Source organism: Rhinoderma darwinii, chromosome 12 (genome assembly GCF_050947455.1).
Source record: "Rhinoderma darwinii isolate aRhiDar2 chromosome 12, aRhiDar2.hap1, whole genome shotgun sequence".
Taxonomy (NCBI): domain Eukaryota; kingdom Metazoa; phylum Chordata; class Amphibia; order Anura; family Rhinodermatidae; genus Rhinoderma; species Rhinoderma darwinii.
In genome coordinates, this window is record NC_134698.1 from 70,184,346 (window position 1) to 70,204,162 (window position 19,817).

General features: G+C 43.2%; 1 long non-coding RNA gene across 1 annotated transcript; it reads right to left on the reverse strand.

The window, feature by feature from the left end:
• Positions 1 to 993: 993 nt before the first annotated feature.
• On the reverse strand, positions 994 to 16,519 carry LOC142665325 (uncharacterized). The gene is made up of 5 exons (XR_012851472.1): positions 16,282 to 16,519; positions 9,361 to 9,478; positions 7,029 to 8,869; positions 3,713 to 3,828; positions 994 to 1,284 (listed from the first exon to the last, which is right to left on the reverse strand). It is a non-coding gene; the product is annotated as an uncharacterized LOC142665325 (long non-coding RNA).
• Between the last annotated feature and the right edge of the window lie 3,298 nt (positions 16,520 to 19,817).

The following is a 19,817-nucleotide window of genomic DNA, read 5'->3' on the forward strand; positions in this document are numbered from 1 at the left end:
TCAAACCAAAAACTCCTGTTCTGCAAGCCACTGAGCCATAGTGCCACCGTGCTAACCACTGATCCATCATGCTGCCATGGTATGAAAACTTTTTGAATCACCATATTTCTGCCAGCAGGAGCCACCACCAGATATACTATGACATCAGCAGGCAGCATCTATATAACTGGCACCTGCTAAATGTATAGAGTGTTATCCAAAGATTAAAAAAATATTTAACAAACATAAAGCTTACTATTCGTCACAAAAGATTAAAGGTGGTCCTGGGGCAAATTTATACATAATTCTCTCCTTATGAGACTTATCTTCCTCCCCCTGCCTCCTGCATTGATCACTCACTTTTAATTCACTGCTAAATTCTATCTTGAGAAGAGACTCATTATTATCTCACTGAGCGATCAGGTTACAAGCTGCCCATAGAAGTCTATGGAGAGGTGAGGGAGCTGCTGGAGGGAGACAGAGGCAGAGAGACACACAGAGACCCTGCTGCAGCTTCTAGTAAGTGTTCTATCTCACCCCAGTGCTGGATTCATAGCTACACTGCTCAGTACTGCTCTATATTGTCCTCTATGCTGCTTCTTCTGTTTCTGAGGGTGTGCTACAGAGAGATAGGAGAGCAGGATCTCCTCTTTTCTATGTGTGCAGTGTATGGGAGACATCATAGCAGCTAGACACCACTCCTTGCTCAGAAAAAAAACTGAAAATTACAGACAGTACAAACAGAGGGGAACTGGTAAAAAAAAAAAATGTCATATACAACTCAAATAATAGCCAGAAATAAATTCCTCACATACACACACGACAGCTTATTCTGGAAGTCAACTGAAACGACAGCTATGTTTAAGCTATGGCCTACTGTATATGATGAATGGGGTCCAAGGTGCAAGAAAATTCTTTCCTACAGGCCTGAGATGTAAATTTGTTACTGACGGTTTATATCGCATTGTGAGACATTTGTTTAATTTTTATTAGACAGTATTTTATTTGCACCTCTCTTTTACTTTGAGCTTCCGCACAGCTGTATGAGACTGACAATGACAAATGCTGCTGTATTTTCCTGAGGCAAGATCAGCAACTGGGAAAAAGAATTACAAGGCATTAAACTGACTGAGGTCTTCTGCGTCTTGTCTTTGTGTTCTCCTTAAACCTCTTTGAACACAGTTTGGAATTAGTTGGCACATGCATCGACTTTCTCATGTGATGTCGAGAAATAGAAGGAATTATTTTAACTGCTCGGCGCTTTCATTCCCGATCACATCTGAGGATGGCCGTGGCAGATCTGATCTGAAAAACGGAATAAATTATCTTGTTTGATAAGGCGCACGGTGAGGTAAAATGGCCCCATGTAAACATTTGTATCGCGTTGTTATGTGAATATGTTCCAATAAACAATCAGTTGCAGTTTTTTTTCTAATTAAAAAATCCTGCTGCTGATGTGTCTGCTATAAATTAGTTGTAATTAATGTTTTGCACATCTGTCATGCAGAAGAATTCAGCCGAAACCATATTTATTATATTTCTGTGTAGAAATATTTTTGGGCAGAGGGAAAATCGGCTCTTTATTGCGAATAAATTTTAGATGAGAGAAAAATTTTGCTGGATACAAATTATAAACAGCCAATCTGAAATGTTGTATCAAATCATGTGACACCTCACAGAGCTGCCCTATATAAGCCAGTGCCGCACTATTCTGGTCAAAATTGTGGTCCCGCCAAAATAATGACTGGTGTAATTTCAGTTTTGCTTATAAGAATGAAGGGTCCTTGAGTTCCCATACATGGCAGAATACTGGCCGCTCATTCATGCGAGTGAGCTTGACCACCCACCCCTGACCACTAGACTAATAAGGGTCAGGTCTGAAGAACACACATATGCCTGGTGGTGAGCTCCGTGGAGAGGTCCCTTTTATGCTTTTTTATTAGCAAAAAAATATAAAGAAATAACAAATACAAAGTTACATATACAAATGGAATATAAATAATACAAGGTGCACTGCACGACCACAGCCCCCCACCTAAAATCATAGAGCAATAATCAGAAGGATGGAGGCAACTTTGAGAAGGGTCAATCCCATCAGAATCTAAAGGAAGACCCACCATCTTGTGTCAAAATTGTAACTCTCCCAGCAAAGGGTAGTGTACTGTATATATACAATGGAAATAGACTGAGGGGGAAACCGAGGCAAGAGACCCTCCACCTTGAGTCTACAGGTACAACAACAAACACGTAGAAAGTAAAAGAAGGGAAGAAATAAGTAAAGGGACTTAAAATCAGAGAGGAGGAGGGGACACAGGAGAGGAAAAAAGAGGGAAAATTAATGACATGTCATGCCAACCCAAATACTTCATGTGAGTTTACATGAAAAGTGACTATAAACCAAGGGAATTTTGGAAAGAATTTTCGGCGGTCAACTCCTCCATCTCTTGTTGCCATTCCGACATGTGGAGCTTGCGGCTGGAGCACCAAAGACGAGGGATGACTGATCTCTCTAATGTCAGACAGTGTCTCGGGAGTCCCTTCTTTTGGGTGCCAATCAAGTCTAGTAGTATGGATAAAAGGGCAATCTGGTTCACTATGGCCCTGCCGCTTATGACTTAGTAGGCTGAAAAGACTAAATCCCAGAAATACTTAATTTTTTCACAACCCCACCAGATATGTAACATGCCCATCTACCAACCACAACACCAGCAGCTTTTAGGGACAGAAGGGCAGATAGTTTGTAGTGTCACAGAACAAATGGCAAGAAGAAGGTTATGAGTAAAAAGAGTCTTTCTGCCAATCAGTGTGGGTTATGTTCACCCCCAGCTCCTGCTCACAGGACCCTTCCAAAACCAGGACCATCAGAGTCTTTATCTCATCCATGAAGATTGTATATAGGGGACACTGCACGAACCTGCGGTGACTCCAGCAGGAGTAAACCCACAAAAGACATTTTAGTAAAGAATCTGCCTATTCGGGGAGTTAAGAGCTGAATATATTAAATCCAGGAAAGGTATTGGGTAGGGTTTTAATTTTGGACTGTGACGAGGGGAGGAACGAGGGTCCTGCCAAATCGTATTGAAAGAGAGGTTTATTTTAGGTATAGTGTACCAGTGTCTTCCATTCGGGACCCTCCATTTCTCTATGGGGTTTTCCCACTATAGAGGGGTCAGGTGTTGCACACAGCACTTCTCAGGTCCAGAATTCAAAGGATGATTCAGGGACATATGGGTAATTCCAAGTTCCTTGGATCTTATGCAAAATCTGTAACAGGGACCTCAACTATCAGGTGTCATTTATTTAACTGGCCCCCCCTTTGGGTCAAAGAGAGCTTTGGGTCCCCTCAGTCTCCAGGACCGTGGTAAGATTGCAAGGTCTACATCCGCTATAGTTACGCCCCTGCTTAGGGACAGGCATTCCCAACTACCTACCTTTTGATATACATCAGGCTGATATATGGCTGATGCAGGATGTACAAGGTTAAGTCCAAGGTCGCATACTAGGATAGGAGGCCATTTTTATTTTCCTGCTAGACCTTACTCTAAAATATATATATATATATATATATATATATGGGCTTTATACAACATACAATATCCTAAAACAAAGTCTCCTAGCCTAGAGGTGTAAAATAAAAATGTCACATTAGTTTTATACTCCACCGTAGCTTCACACTGGCATTGTTCTCTATCGCACCAGTGATGTGAAATATCTTACAACCTGTTTCCATTACCTTTGTCTGTAAATGCCTCAAATCATAATGATAAACAGGACAGCAAGTTCATTGTATCCAGAAGAATGTAATTGTATGGATGAGCGGAGGCTGTGGGTGAGCAGGAGCTGCAGCGTCTGCAACGTGCGGATAATTAGACATTACTATGCATTATAATGAATTTGGAGGTCGATAGTAAAACATATGAATAACTATATACAACATCAGCAAAAATAAACAATCATAGAACACAACTCACTCAACATCTGCAATGAAGATTAATCAAGCATATAGTATGTCACAAAATAACAGTTATATTTTTACCCACCCCCAATCAGAGACGGTTTTAGGGGTGGCAAACTGGGCAACAGGGCCACCTAGGAGCAAACTAAAATCCACCAGTATTATTTAACAGTATATGGCGGTATTATTTAGGAATTTAATTGCAATATTATATGGGTTATATGTCAGCTATTTAGAGTAGTTGTCACAGTCTAACCTGCGTCCTGGGTGGGTATCTGATCGATCTGACCAGCCTGAGACTCCGGGTTTATCAGCTGTCAGTTCCGGCGTCCTCTCACATTAGGCAGTGCCCTATTTAAAATGCCGCCGCCTGGCTTCATGTGCCAGTAATTCGTTATTCTACCTGGTTCACTACTGCAACTCTACTAAGCATCTCAGTGTTTGGACTTCTCTTTTCGATTTCATTCTGACTATCCTAAGGGTATGTTCACACGGCAAACAAAAACGTCTGTAAAATACGGAGCTGTTTTCAAGGGAAAGCAACCTCTGATTTTTAGCCGTTTTTAAAGCATCAGGCGTTTTTTGATGCGTTTTTTACGCCCGTTTTTGGAGCTGTTTTTCTACTGAGACAATGAAAAACGGCTCCAAATACGGCTCAAGAAGTGACATGCACTTCTTTTGTATGGGGCATTTTGAGAACGGAACACAGTTTTTCACATTGAAATCAATGGACAGATGTTTGGAGGCGTTCAGCCCCCCCGTATTTTCAGCCATTTTTACGGCATGTGAAGATACCCTTATTGTTTTTCCTGTGTGCTGAATTTACTACATCCTTTCTGGTCTACCTTTTACTTGTGCTGCTGGTTTATTACGTGCTTTCCGGTTACTCTTTTGCTGTTGTTGTCCTGCTGGATTTATTACATGCTGTCTGGTTTACCCTTAACTTTTCAGATACCTCTTACTTGTAATGCCAGTCAGCGGCTGCTTGATATTCCATAGCTTCTAACAGGGATCGCTCAGGGTTACTAGGAGGTTCCTGATAGTGGGATCGCTCTTATCAGGGAGTCAGTCCCGCTGTAGGTTGGGCTCCTCTACAGTTAGGGTAGTTTTAGGGTTTGCTTACTGGGTAGCTTGCGCCAAATCAGACTGCAATACAGTTTTGAGTTCATCGGTACGTGACAGTAGTTTTATGTGGATGCTGCATGTCATTATTTGGGGACTATATGATGGTATTATGTGGGCTGTAAATGGCAGTATTGTCTTGGCACTATATTGCAACATGGGGCTATTATGTTGTCTAAAATTTATGGGAAAAACTGTCAAAAAATGGAAGTCAGGGGGTGTGGGGGGGGGGGGCTACTTTGCTTATTGTCCAGCCCCCAATTTCTATAAAACCAGTCTTGCTTCCAATATTTGACTAAAGTCTAACTCCAGGTTTGTGTACATTAAAGTATATTTTCTCACCTCCAACACCACCAAACCACCATACTTAAGCCACATAAACAGAGATTAACGTTACTGCAGTGTCCTGATAATGAATACACATGAAATCCAGCCTGGACATCATGTGTATTCAGAATCCTGACACTTCTGACTCTTTTCTGTGAGATTTGCAGCAAGGGAAACTAAATCTCGTTTACCTCCGTAATCTCGCGAGATTACGCGTGGCTTGCTGGAATCTCACAGAAAAGATTCAGAAGTGTCAGGATTCTGAATACACATGACGTCCAGGCTGGATTTCATGTGTATTCATTATCAGGACACTTGATTAACGTTAATCTCTGTTTATGTGGCTGCGCATCGCTGCTGTGTAAATGAATGTAGAGGAGTGTATGACGCTGACTGGTCACTGATTGGTCAGCGTCATACACGTAAACACGCCCAGTTAAAAACACAATACACGCCCAGTTAAAAACACAATACACGCCCAGTTGGACATAACGAAAAAAAAACGCCCAGTTGTCCATTTCAAAGCTCATTTGCATATATATAAAATAGCTCATAACTTGGCCAAAAATGAACATTTAAAAAAAAAAAAAAAACGTTGCTGTTATCTACATTGCAGCGCCGATCACATGCAATAGGAGATAGGGATTTGAGAATCTGGTGACAGAACCTCTTTAAAGTAATACGGGAAGCTGAGATCTGTGCTGTAGTTTGCAGAGTCCTTGAACTGAAGATCGTATTTTTCTGATTCCTTGCCAAAATGTGGTTCTGTAGCGTGAAAAAATACCCTTTTTTGGACTCCTTAACCCGGAAGAGAAGATTCGTTACTGAAGCACCTGGGTCCCAATGCAAAATCTGTACCAAGGCCCCCCACCTGCCACGTGCTATTTATAATACTGATGTCTTCTTATGTAGCAGAGGAGTTTTTGGGCACCTTCAGGCACCAGGGCTGACTGATACCTCTGCCCCCTATACATACACCCCTGCAGAACAGCCATTATTTGCTGTTTGGGGTTGTAAAATCACTATTGACTACAGTAATATCTCTATATTAGTATTGCAGCAATTCAGTGCAAGGAATCTGCAAACATCAGTTTAGATCTGAGCTTACTGGACCCCGGGGAGTATGATTCAGTGAAAAAAAAAAAAAATGCCTCTTTCAACTTATCAAAAGGGTCATCTACTTTATATAATTATTTTCCAAATGAAAGCAAGCTGTATGCTTCCCCCAGTGATTAAAGGAAATTGTAGGAAGTCCCGTCAGGGGGAACCCCCTCCCACACAATCAGCATGTTTTTTGGGCGCTGACTAGACAGCGACCCTGACTAACATTTATCCAACCCAAAATATACGCTTCCTAAACTATTGAGGCAAGCCATTATTTTTCTATCCACATCCATCTGTTTGACAGAAGGTCAATGAAAAAGACAGATGTTCACAGTTATACTCCCAGGTTATGCAATTGACAATTCAAAAATGTAAAAAGTTTTTCTTATTTTTTCTAAAGAGCCAACATGGCAACCTCCTGCAAACTATCATATTCACTGTCACGGTGGGTTTGTGGACCCACTGGGCCGTACCGCCGTAGTGGGATAGCAGCTGGCCAAACAGGATAACAAGGTAAAGTCAATAGTTTGAATAAGGGTACCTGTGGCAATACAGACAGTGGCGATGGTTAGGCTCGGATGGGACCTTGGCAGCAGGTAGACACAAGTCGCGGTGAAATACGGCAGGCGTAGTGTATGACACAACACGACTTCAACTCCCTACGGCACAGGAACAAGGTAGCACGGGATACAGGTAGCAGGAACGGGAACACTGGGAACTGGAAAACACTAAGGGACCATTTGCAAAGACTAACACGGGTAAACACAATAACGCTCAGGCAATGAAGGAAGGGGCAGGGCCCTTCTTATAGTCCAGGGTCATCATGGGAGCAATCAGTCAATCTAAAACATGTGTGTGCTCTGGCCCATTAAGACCAGGAATGAGCTCGAGCGCGCACCCTAGTGGTCACTGCAGGACAGGACGGCCGCATGTGCTGGCATCTCTGGGGAGGAAGACGTCTGCAGGTTGATAGGAGTCTGCGGTCTGCGACTGTGGACGTTACATTCACCTATCTATAAGATATTCTTGTAAGTGATTGATAGGATTCAGATCAGTAATATACACTTATCCTTAACCCTTAGGCATTACAGTACTAAATCCATACAACCATGACCACCTCATTTTGACTAATTGTGGAATTTCGCTCTTCTTAGGGTACACCTTTTACTGAGCTCCATTGCTTACAGAGGACCATCCCAAAAGCCTGATGAAGAAATAATCTAATAAAAGAGTTTCGAGCAAAGCCACCAATGAGTCTTGGGACGTGTCCAAACTTCCTTCTATTGACCAAGATGTTTTTGCAGGTTTCCTCCTTGTCCGTGTTGAGAAGTAACACAAACTCATTAATAGAAATTAAATATGTTTGTCTCATTGTTTACTTTTAGGACATGTCAGAGATATAAAACCAAAGTGAAGGGGTTACGGCAGTTTAGACCTCCACCAATTTAGAGAAGCCAACATTCGTCCCATTCCTGGATTTGGTGGGAAGTTTCTGGTCACTGAAGTCAATGGAAGTTAGAGAAAACGAGACACTAGAGAGCCACGTGGTCTCAAGATCTTGCTGTAGTGTTCTTCAATAGAATTCTTGACATGAAATACAAAAAGTATCCCCCATGAGCACGGCTTTATCCTCTTCAAAAATGTCCATACCTATGGAATGCTGTTTTTTACAAACTTACGTCTTTGGGTTTAGTTCTTCAAAAACATCATATAGGATATTTCAGCATTTTGAGTATAGTGACTTTTAATATTAAAAAAATATATATTCATGTCTCCGTCCCAAAGCCTGTTATCTCATCAAATCATCTTTTATCTTTTTCTGCCACATGCTGTAAGAAGCACCATAAGGAAACGTTGCATAGAATGGAGACATTACCCCAAGCAATCTTCTACTGCTGTGTCTTCAGACCATTACTATCACAGACCAGCAATCATGTGCAGCACAAAGTTATATTGCAGATAAATGGACTACCATTGAGTCTGTTAATATATTCTGTGGAAGCAACATGATAGGTCTTATAGTCCGAACACATATGTGAAGCAATCTTGAAGTAATTGTAAGCTCCTATGGTATCTGCACCCGGAATCTCCATCAGTTTTGACAGTTTGCTGCATTATCAATGTGACAAGCAAACACATCCGATTGCTTACTGTAGAGAAGTACAATGCTTGGTCTCCTCCAGGATAAATTGATGCATTTTTGCTTCAATATTTAGATATGTTGACGTGCACATTGATGGGCTCCTCGGGTCTGTCCATTGAGACTTTCCATAGCCCGGTCAGTAAATGATATCTTTATAGTAATGATAATCACTATATCGCATACCATGTGCATGTACTAGGGGCTTCAGATCTGGGCTCCAAGTTAAATTCTACGTACACCTTTGAAAAAAATAAAAAATTCTATAAAAATATGTATCAGTGTGATTGGTGCAACTTTGTAATTACATTTTATTAAAATAATGCTTGATATAGAGCTGCTTTGTGTCCTGTACACAGAGCAGCTGTATCTTGCGCTGAGACCTGAATCCGTCAGGTCAGCGGCACTGACGGGTTCAGCGTCAGCGGGTCCTCCATGTCTCTGTAATCGATCACATCTAAGTAACAGCTCAATCCTGCGTGTCAGAGACACGCTTTACCCGTTGACACTGAACCCGCCAGTGCCGCTGCTCTGACGGATACATGTTTCAGCGCTAGATACAGCTGCTCTGTAGACAGGATACAGAGCAGCTGTATCTTAAAAAGGAAAAATAATTTTTAACTCCAGACCCAAGTGCGTGTTCATTTTTTGTTGTTTTTACTATTATAGGGTTTAACTCAATTTTTAGAAAACGGCTGCAAATGTCCTAAAAAAACAACAAAACAGTACTCACCTATTCTTTCAATCCAGCGCTGACGCTCCAACAGTCCTCCCGGGGTTCGTGTACATGCGTCCAGCATGTGACCGCCGTAGCCAATCGCTCAGGGCTTTTTAGACATTTGCAGCTGTATCTAAAAAAAAATTAACAAGTCAAATTACTCCTTTAGTAGAACGAGCCCATTAAAAAGGAGCAAAGATCCAGGCGGGTCTAATAAATAGGCAGTAGGGCTCAGATCTTGCTTTTTCTTGCTTGCACGGTGTTTGTTGTGCGTAGTTGCCGCATAGATTTTTTTTTTCACAGATCCAATTGTCTCTACATCTATCTTCCTGGGGAGACTGTGATGAGTCCCTCAAAGAATGACAACAGATATACCGCTGTCTCGTGTTAGTCAGATACTGATTTTTTACTGCTCTGGGCTTCACAGCAGTAAATCTATTCTTAGTGACACATGCACAGTACCATGACTAGATGTTTATTGCTCTTCTGTGTTGCGATCAAATTCTTCATGTCTACCTTATGTTAAAAGTAAATGCTAGCATCGCTGATATAGAATATGGCAGGTCCATATCTGTACCAGTGCCAGATGATATGTGCACCTATGTAATCTGTAATGGACTGCTAATGTAGCAGAGCTGACTTTATCAATAAATTATTGCTTTATTGCGTCGTGAAATCTCAATGATTAAAGAGACTGTAACAGATTTTATCTGCAGAAAAAAACATTGAGAACAGATTGTATTATGATGAATTGTGCCAAATGACAAACTCGGCCCTGCTACATTGACAAGTTAGATCTGATATATCTATAGTAAAAAAATAACTTGTACCATGTTATGGTACGCTGTTCCAGGGAAGGGCTAGCTGTATGGGCAATCTGGCGCTGCTCAGCGGCTCAAAGCTTTGGGGGAGGGGTGAAAACCATTGCACTCCATCCTGAAACGGCACTATATATTTTTCTGGGGTTTCAAAGCCCTATAAAAGATGTTGTCTCAAGATGACAGTCCTTATTGAAGCATATGGACATATTAGAGGGGTTGCCCTGCTCGGGACCCCCTTTTATGAGCCAGAGCCAGCATAATAAGAAGCGAACCTCACTCTGCTAAACCGGTCATAATGAATATGAGCATATTATTATGGCATATAGTCTGTTTTGAGTATACATATGCTGTATAACTTGTATTTTGAAAAAAAATCAATGAACCACCTTTTTGTTCATGCCAGTATCACTTTACAGCTGCTGTAAAATGATCAAATGAGCAGATCACATGTTCAGATCCAATGGATACGATCAATTAGACCATTTACACCACTAATATTATGATCCAAAATGTTTAATGCCCCATAAATATTCCCTAACCCTAGGGTCCCCAACCTTCGGCTCTATAGGTATTGCAAAAGTACAACTCTCAGCATGCCCTGACAGCAACTAGGAGTTATAGTTTTGGAACATTAATTTTTCAAGGTCATACATATAATTCCCATTTATATTTAGAGTCGGAGCCAAAGTATATTCCAAGTACACAACAAAATTCTGAGAAATATTGAACCGAAATGGGGACATCGAAAACATTTCATAAGCAAGAAGGAATGCGTTCACCGCCTCCATCCACCAGATAAATAAAATCTCAGCCCCTAAATTTATGCAGCGTTTCATGTAACAGATAACACATGAACGATCTCAGTTTGGGAATTTGAGAAAGATTAGGTGAGTCAGACACCATGACTGGAAAGAGTTATTCATCCGCTATATTGTACCGTTTAGGTTCACAGTGGTGGAGATATCTACCTAATCTGACAGAGAGCAGGTCATCTATAATCAAAGAGGGGTCTTGCTGCATCGCTTGCCCCATGACTGATCCTTCAGAGACCACACAATGCTGAGAATATAGAAAAAGCGTAAATTCATTGTTAAGAAAAAGTGAGACTGGAGAGAACGCCGAGGTAGGAAAAGCCTTCAGGAGACTGATTGAAATAACATCTGACAGAAGATTTAAAGAAACTGCAATTAGGTGACCTACAGGAAGCGGAGAACGGATACGGGACCCGGCGCGGAAAACTGCGATCTTCTCCTGCTCCAGATAATAACCTGCTCTGTTCTCTGAAATGGCAGAAAAACATCCAGCAGGGTCCCTGCTCTGCACATAATTGGTATTCAAGAAAGGACGGACGGCAAATTTTTCCACTAAGAAAAGCTATAAGTGAATGTCCATTCTTCAACACAATTTAGTTTTATAAATTTGTTATCCAAAATTCGGTGCCGATTAATTTTTGAAAATATTTTTATAATTGTTAGGGGTGAATTTTTCTGCAACAGAGCTCCAAATTCCTTGCATAAACTTGGGCTCTGTTTACATCTGCGTTGGAGGCTCCGGTCAAAACAACAGACACTTCGCTGCAGGGGCATAACTAGGAAGGACTGGGCTCCATAGCAAACTTTTGACTGAGGCCCCCACTAGGTGCCACACGCAGCCCCCCTTATTTATACTGCCCCCTCTAGATTGTGCCATACAGCCCACCTGTGGACAGTGCAACACCCCACTTGTAGCTAGCGCCCCCCACCTCCCACTTGTAGATAGTGCCATACAGCCCCCCTGTAGATATCGCCACACAGCCCTCCTCCCTTGTATATAGTGCCATACAGCCCCCCTTAGTTGATAGCGCCAAACACAGACCCCTGTTGATTGCGCCACACACAGCCCCTGTAGATTGTGCCACACAGCCCGCCCCTTGTAAATAGTGCCATACACCCCCCCTAGTAGATAGTGCCACATAGCCCCCTTTGTATATAATGCCACACAGCCCCCCTTTGCAAATAATGCCTTACAGCCCCCCTTGTATATAGTGGCACACAGCCCCCTCCTTGTATATAATGCAACACAGCCCTTCCCTTGTATATAGTGCCATACAGCCCCCCTCCCTTGTAGATTGCGCCACACACAGCCCCCTGTAGATAATGCCACACACAGCCCCCTGTAGATAGCTCCACACACAGACCCCTGTAGATTGCGCCACACAGCCCACCCCCTTGTCAAGGGCCACACAGCCCCCCTTAGTAGTGCCACACAGTCCCCCTTGTATATAGTGCCACACAGCCCCCCTTGTGTACAGTGCCACACAGCCCCCCTTGTATATAGTGCCACCCTGCTCCCCCCTTGTATATAGTACCACCATGCTCCCTCCTTATATAAAGTGACACCCTGCTCCCCCTTGTACATAGTGCCACCCTAGCTAGCACCGGGGCCCGCTCTGGTGATAGTGACGCCACCGGGCATGATGTAGGCCCGTGCTGCCCGGCCCATAAATGTTAAGGTTAGGGTGCGGGCCCTGTAGTGGCGGCGCTAATGCTGTAGCAGCCATAACGGCTGCTAGCGGTGCCACCGGGTATTGGGGGGTCATGTCGGTGGGCGGCACGGGCCCCCTCATGCTGCAGGCCCATAAGCAGTCGTTACGGCTGCTACAGCGGTACTTACGCCACTACTTCGTTGGAACACGACAGGTACTATTGTAAGTCAATGAGGTCTGTCGGATGCAGGTGATATCAGTTGTGTAACTGATCCAGCTATGTGTCAGGGTTTCCGTTATAAACCAGGATATAAGTGTGAACAGAGCCTTTGAGATACATTATAACATTCTGACTGCTTGCAGTCACCACTAGAGGGAGCTTAGGAGCTTACTGTATACTGTTTTATATTAAATGAATGTATAAACTGTATGCAGTAAGCTCCTAAGCTCCCTCTATTGGAAGCTGTGGGCAGCAAAAAATTATATAATTTAAAGAAACACTCGCACAAATATTTGCTATTGCACCACTCCGTTAGTAAATGCGATTGCTTACCTGTGGTTAAAAATACTTACCGAGCGCTTCATTATTTTTATCCTCTGTTCGGTGTTTTCCGTTGAACACATAACCCCCCGCTTTGACTAAACAAATCCTACAGTGTCTGCTGTGTGGACCGTAACTCAGTCTTCTCTATTCATTCCTATGAAAGCCTCAATGCGATTCTCATAGGATGAACAGAGGAACTCTCTTTCGGCCCACACAGCAGACGCATTAGGATTGAGTTAGTCAGAGCGGGGGTCACAAGGTCCAACTGAAGCACCGAATGGCGGCTGAAAATAGAAGACGAATTGCTTGGTAAGTATTTTTACCGCAGTATCAGGTAAGCAATCAAATTTACAAATAGGGGAACAAAAAGCTATTCGTGGGAGTGCCTCTTTAACTCTAAGTCTATACAGGGAATTTGGAGCACTGTTTTAGAAAAATTCTGCTCTTACCACTATAATGATATATTAAGAAATGAATCAGCACAGAATGTTGGGGCTAAAAGTGACAAGGTGTTACAAGATGGGCATTGGCTTGAAGTCTTGTCCAGCTGCTGGTGAATGGTTCTTTTTGGGGTTATAAGTAAAAAAAATTAAACTGTTAAAGAGAAACTCCAGAATCACTGTTTAGTTTATACAATGAATTTTCATGTAACCTATTTGGGAATTCTGAATTAATAAATAAAATAGGGTTCTTCTGTTCAGGATCCTCATCTCTTGGCCAGAGTGGAGAGTGGAGGACCTGTCCTGTCCTGCATTACACAGAGAAAACATTAATTTGAATAGCCAATGTGTAATACTTCATTTCCCCTGTGGCGGCGCTGCAGGGAAATCGAACACTTACTGCCAGGTTTCCTCAAAGATAACAGCTGATCACTGGGAGTCCCAGGAATTGCATACTTTGTGATCTGCTTATTGTCAGAGACCCTTCTATTGTCCATAGCAGACAACCCCTTTATTCGAAGCCTAGTATATAATCTCTATAATCTTCTTTTACTTTCTTGTAGTTTATAATCATTCATTGCTATAATGGAAACCAGCACTCTATGCATTGACTTGTTAGTGGACTTATGTTTATACAGAGTCTATCTGAAGAAGTAGAGTTGTAGTGTAAAGCATTGGGGAGAGATCAAACAGCAACCTGGACCCCTGTCAAAACGTATACATAAATTGACAACTGGGTGTTACCAATTAGGGGGTGTGTCTCTAGACAGTCTGACAATGTCCAATCAGTGCTGACAGAACAAGACTGTGTGGGGACACAGGAGGAGGGACACAAGGAGAATGGTAACACTCAGTTTTCAATTTATTCACAAATTTCTAGGAGGAATAACAGAGGAACGGCACATCGCAAAGTTAAATGAAAATATGTTCCGGAAATTTTATTTCATAGGGCATACAAGTATTTAGTAAAACAAGAGTGAGAAAAGATCCTTTTTAACTCAAAATATGGAAAGTTTCAGTCTATTGCCCGTTCCATGTCCTCTACTACTCACTACTGTTACCCCAGGGGATCATTCCACAGCCAGCTTCATAGATAACATGTTGTTCCAATAGCATAATGATAATTAGTCATTGATGTATTCCATACAGTATATCAACCCAAATACGTATATGTCAATGCTTCATTGCCTCAAATACCAAGGGTCCACCAAAGGAAGCTGCATTACAACTCCCATCAGCTCAGAGGAGATTAAGCCCCAACTGCTTTGAAAGAATTTATTAAATTATCTCACCTAACAAAACGCGTGTATAATGATCAGAACTAATGTGTGCGGACAGATAACTGGTCTAAGGAGGGAGATGACTTCCCAATGTTTTTCCTAGGGATCAGAAACGAATTGGCTTGTCTTAGTGTGATGTGGGCCAGCTGTTTGGCAGGACATCTGACAACTTAGAAGAATCTATCTTTGACTATAAAGAAACTTTCATGAAAATGCCCATGACTTTCTTCACACTCATTTCTTGTTTTTGGCTCCTCTCGTTGCTTTTAGTAATCCTTATTTGTCTTTACCTTCCTCCTGTGGCTGAAGAATCATTAATGAAGAAAATTACACTGTGGGCGTAAAGTAAAATACATTTATCATTGAACAAAAAAAAATGAAGTTACAGTATTAACACTTTCCTCTATGGAAAATAAATTTTGCTTTCCCATGACCAGATCAAATTTGGTTAAGACGGTTGTTCTCTTTAGACAATCCCTTTTTGTTAGAAGTGTCTCCTGACAATAAGCTGGGACCCCAGCGATCAGTGGTAATCTGTGAAGGAACCCAGCAGCAAGTGTTCAAGTTCCCTGTAGCGCCACCACAGGGTAAATGAAGCATTACATGGTGCTTATTGTGATACATGGATGTCCAGTGGGTCCAGGCTCTGACACAACGATATGACCCAAACGTCCAGCAGAAAACAACCCCATTTGGAGTTGACTTTGGGGCCAATCACTTGCCACTAGAGTCTATTTCTTGTGAGGTGATTCGGAAATAACCTATTAGACCCTATTGATGAATAGTAAACACGCTCATGTTCTGTATAGACGGAGGGTGGGACCTTAGAATTATGTCCTCTAGTGGGCCCAACGAACCCCAGTCCGACAATGCCTCACAGCCCACTCTTGTACATCCATTAAATCAGCACGAGCCCCCTTCCTCTGTCAAGCTCCTTAGATGCCGTGGTAACTATTGACCGCAGCGTCAAAAAGGTTAAACATTCTGGATCAGAGAAGCCCAACTGTCAATCACAGCCAGGTTCCTGTTGTTGATCACATGGGCACAGCTCCTATGCCCGTGCGATCCACGTGACATACGTGTATGTCATGGAGCCTTTAGTTAAGGCAATCCATGAAGTACTGTTACATCATGAAGCATTAAGTGGTTAAAGTGTAACTAAACTTTCAGAAAAAATCTGACATGTCATAGTTTTTACGAGGAAAGCCAATCAGTAACAAAACGGCGCAGTGCTCACACGAGCACTTCTGCTGCTTAGTTTTAGCGATCGGTGGGGGTCTCAGTGCTCGGACCCCGACTGATCAAAACTTCTGACATGTCACTATGACATGTCAGAAGTTTTCTGAAAGTTTAGCTACACATTTTATAAAGAGCATCTATTGATTACATTATCGGGTCTATTCCAACAGGGCCTCAAGAGTTGTGCAGAGAAAACGGTTGGAAAATGAAGGTGCCTCGACCACAACTTGGTGACACCACAACTCCTCTTATCAGTGAAGCGCTGTGGCCGGTAACATGTGGTGTCTCTCTGCCATAATTCCTTTTCCTCCGAAAGCGGGTATACGTCTAACTAGGAACTTCAGACCGTCACTGGATGATCTGCATCTCCTGGCGGGGGCTCCGCTTTTTACTCAATCTCTCCTTTTTGACATGGCAGCTGCTGCTATTTATACCCATTGCTGCTCTCTGATTGGTGCAAAAGTCAGCTTTATGACATCACAGTCAGCATGATGGGTGTCTCAATTTTGTTCATTTACACGGTTCTGCTTTCTAATTGGTGGAAATCCAAATCTAATTTATGACATCCCAGTCTATATGAGTAGTATCATAAACTATTGCATTTGGATCTCATGGGCAGGGCTGCTGCGATTTCTGATTGGGAGGAACCAAGGCCCGCTCTCTGACATCACATTCAGCATAACTGTTGTTTTTGGATCATAAAAACAGTGCTGCTCTTTGATTGGTGGAAAGTCAGCTACTTGACATCATAGTTATTGTTACTATACTGTAGTTAGCAACCATGGAGACACTTAGCTTTGCATAAGAGCTGTAAACGCAAAACAGTAGAATATTCTTAATTACAACTATTTTCAAAGTTGCTTAATTTTTTATTTTGGATCATTGGAAATGGTTACAAAGGTGGATATAGCCTTTAATTGACATACCTTTTAATTAGCTTATGTATATATTATTTTTAAAAACAACTGAAAAGAGAAATATTACATTATTTGTATAATTAATAAGTTTTAAGGGTATTAAAAAAAAAAAAAAAAAACGTTGCTAGAGACTCCTTAAAGGGGTAGTCCAGAAGTAACAAACAAGGGTCTACATTTTTCTTAAACCTTTGCCACTCTTGTTTCTGGAAATAATAATAATTGACCATTTTTTCTACTCCTTAGATAAGTAGACACGTTAAGTCTAGGTTTAAAGAGGACCTTTCACCTCTCCTGACATGTCTGTTTTTGTAAAAAATCGTATTCTCCATGGAAACACAATTTTGGAGCATCTTTTCTTAAAACTCTGTGTTGTGCCGTTCCTCTGTTATTTGTCCTAGAAATTTATGAATAAATTGACAACTGGGTGTTACTAGTTGGGGGTGTGTCCATTCAGAGACTGACATTGTCCAATCAGTGCTGACTGTTAGGGATCTGCCAGGTACTACGTCTAGGTATACTCCTGGGATTAATCAATCCACACCTGAGGCCAGACCTGTTCGACTGACACCATCTCCCACCAACCAGGGTGGCAGGCTCAGGAGTGGGAGAGCCTATCGTGGCCTGGTCAGTCGGAGTTAGCTCCGCCCCCTGTCCTTTATTACCTGCCGTGTTCTCCTCCTCAGTGCTTGTAATTCTTTTGGATTCCTGGCCCCACTGCTGCTTGCTCCAGCGTGCTTCTGCCGTGCTTCTGCCTTGCTGCTGTTCTGCTTAACCTGCTTTGCTTTGCCTCCGGCTTGCTTCCTCCTCCGTGCTCACCTGGGTATACTCCACTTATCCTGATCCTGACCACCCGTTCGCCGCTCCGTTTCTTCGCGGCGTTCCGTGGGCTGCTGCCCCTTCCCTTGTGTGTTCCCTGTTTGTTCTCCCGTGCACTTAGACAGCGTAGGGACCGCCGCCCAGTTGTACCCCGTCGCCTAGGGCGGGTCGTTGCAAGTAGGCAGGGACAGGGCGGTGGGTAGATTAGGGCTCACTTTCCCTTCACCTCCTTCCTGCCATTACATAATTACAAGCCACTACCCAGTCTACCATTTCTCCTACGCTGACGCTATCATGGACCCCCTTGAGACCCTGACCCAGCAGATGCAGGGCCTCTCCCTACAGGTCCAGGCCCTGGCCCAGAGGGTCAACCAGGGTGACGCTGCCTTAGTAGTACCCCTCACCTCACCTCTAGAACCCGACCTCAAGTTACCTGACCGGTTCTCAGGGGACCGTAAGACGTTTCTCTCCTTCCGGGAGAGTTGCAGACTGTATTTCCGCCTAAAACCCCACTCCTCAGGTTCCGAGAACCAGCGGGTGGGTATCATCATATCCCGACTCCAGGAAGGGCCCCAAGAGTGGGCCTTCTCCTTGGCTCCTGACGCCCCTGAACTTTCCTCTGTTGATAGTTTTTTCTCTGCCCTCGGACTCATTTACGACGAGACTGACAGGACTGCTTTAGCCGAGAGTCAGCTGGTGACCTTACGTCAGGGTAGGAGATCGGTTGAGGAATACTGTTCTGATTTTAGAAAGTGGTGCGTAGCTTCTCGGTGGAACGATCCGGCCCTAAGGTGCCAGTTTAGGTTAGGATTATCTGACGCCCTGAAGGATCTGCTGGTTAGCTACCTCTCTTCTGACTCCCTTGACCAGGTTATGGCCCTAGCAGTACGACTTGACCAACGTCTCAGGGAACGTCAGCTTGAACGCTTCAATGTGCTCCCCTCTGACTTTTCTGCGATCCCCCCCCCGAGGTCCCGTCTCCTCGCCCCTCCACGGAGGACTCGGAGGTACCTATGCAACTCGGGGCCTCCATGTCCCCTCGACAACGTAGGGAGTTTCGCAGAATGAATGGTCTCTGCTTCTACTGTGGGGACGACAAGCATCTACTGAACACCTGTCCCAGGCGCAAGAATAAGAAGCCGGAAAACTTCCGCGCCTAAGTGATCATCGGGGAGGTCACTTGGGCGCACAGGTATTTCCCGTTAATGTGAAACGCAATAAAATTTTGCTTCCCTTTCAGGTCTCGTTTGCTGGCCGGTTGGAATACTGGGGATCTCACCAAATGGGGTAGTGAATGTCTTATGTCATGTCTTTCTGTTAACTCTATTTCTCACCGGGAGGAGGTAAACACGCTTCCGGAGTTTGTTCAGGACTTCGCCGATGTGTTTTCTAAGAAGGCCTCCGAGGTGTTGCCCCCCCATAGAGATTACGATTGCGCCATCGATTTGGTGCCTGGTGCCAAGCTTCCTAAGGGTAGGATATTTAATCTTTCATGTCCTGAACGTGAAGCTATGAGGGTGTATATCCAAGAATGCCTGGCCAAGGGTTTCATTCGCCCCTCGACTTCTCCTGTAGGTGCTGGCTTCTTCTTCGTGGGGAAGAAGGATGGTGGTCTTAGGCCGTGCATTGATTATCGTAACCTGAATAAGGTCACCGTAAGGAACCAGTACCCACTTCCTTTGATTCCGGATCTTTTTAATCAGGTTCAGGGAGCCCAATGGTTTTCTAAGTTCGATCTACGGGGGGCATATAACCTTATCCGCATCAAAGAGGGGGATGAGTGGAAAACTGTGTTCAACACACCCGAGGGTCATTTCGAATACCTGGTCATGCCCTTTGGGTTGTGTAATGCCCCTGCTGTCTTCCAGAATTGTATTAATGAAATCCTGAGAGATTACCTGGGTAATTTTCTTGTTGTGTACCTTGATGACATACTGGTGTTTTCCAAGGA